Genomic DNA, 1,582 nt, shown 5'->3' with positions numbered 1-1,582 from the left:
GCTGATACGTGTGGTACACAGCATTTTTTTCTTTTAACGCTTTTGTCACCTTTCTATAGATTTCAGGCGTGTTAGTTTGAATCTTTACTTAATCTAGTTCAGTTTGTTTTATTATATAATTATCTTTCACTATATTATTTAGTAGTTCAATAAGCGGGTATATTATTTGGGCCTCGACAAATATTGGTGGCGGTTTTGTAATGTGGCTTGAATTAGCTATAGCTTTGCTTATCGGGTCAGCATCTATTACTTCAGTTAGCGAGCTGAAGGAATTTCTTAGTAGTAATTCTTGCAGCCATCGCTGCTTTTCTATATCTAGGTTGTCTGTTGCACTTGTGTTTAGTATAGTTTTATGTTTCTTATTTGTCTTTGCTATTTTCCATGTTTCGTCTTGGTAATATCTTTCGTTGTCATGGTTTTGCTCCTCCTGTCTCGACTGTTCTTCCGTTTCTTCTATAGCCATGTCGTTTTGGTTGTTGTTGCTTTGTTGTTGTTATTTTAGGCTTGGTAAGTCTACCGATCTGCTTATATAGTGCATTTCACCTTTGGTTGTAATTTTTATTGTTGGTATCTGCTGCATTTTTAAACTTCACCTCTCTATCACTATTAACTTTGTTTCTCTTCGAACACTTCACCGGAGCACACGACCGATTAGACACGTCCGTCCACCTCGGTTGCCCGAGCAGGAGTCTCCGTGTGGTATTGGTTTCTTCATTTTTCCAATTTTTTTTTGCTTCCCTTAATAATCTATTTTTAATAATCTATAATATAAGCATCGAAAAAAAAGAAATGTTTTAGTATTACGCGACTATTACCATACATTATATCATTCTCATTTTTACACACATCTGTTTTTTTAATATTCTTTTTTTTGTACGTTAAGAGCAAATAACAAAACTGCTTACTTCAGTCAACTCTCATACCACGTTGAGTGCACTCGTTCTCGTCCCATAAACGCTCCATAGCATTCGCAGACGACCTAATCATCTACGTAACAGGCCGCAAAACAAAAACGATAAGAACAGAACTCCAAGAACTGTTCGAAAAAATTAACGATTACTACTAATCACGATTAACGATTACTTACATGGAAACTAAAAATCAATGCAAGCAAATGCGAAACCATACTATTTAGACCTAAATCAAGTGAAATAGGCCCAATAGAAAGGGAACATTGTAAAAATTTCCAAATAAAAGAAAAAGCAAACGAAGGAGAGCCCATACCCCACAAAAACTGTGTAAAGTACCTAGGAGTACACATAGACGAGAGACTAAACTTCAAGCAACACATTGAAATCCAACTCTCCAAAGCAAGCAAAGCATTTTGGAAAACAAGAAGACTATTCTACTCCAAACATCTCAACAGCAAAGTAAAAATCCTGAGCTACCAATCACTAATCAGACCAATCTTAACCTACGGCTGCCCAATTTGGTACAATATATCAGCTTCCCAAATGGAAAAAATGCGCGTTTTCGAAAGAAAATGCATCAGGGCTTGCTTGAGCACCTACAGATCTGAACACAGCGGATTCAGAAAATACGTCAAAAATAAAAGAATATACGATTTAGCCAACATCCACCG

This window comes from Bombus pyrosoma, linkage group LG8 (assembly GCF_014825855.1).
Source record: "Bombus pyrosoma isolate SC7728 linkage group LG8, ASM1482585v1, whole genome shotgun sequence".
NCBI classification, from domain to species: Eukaryota; Metazoa; Arthropoda; class Insecta; order Hymenoptera; family Apidae; genus Bombus; species Bombus pyrosoma.
Note: the sequence above shows the minus strand (reverse complement) of the source record.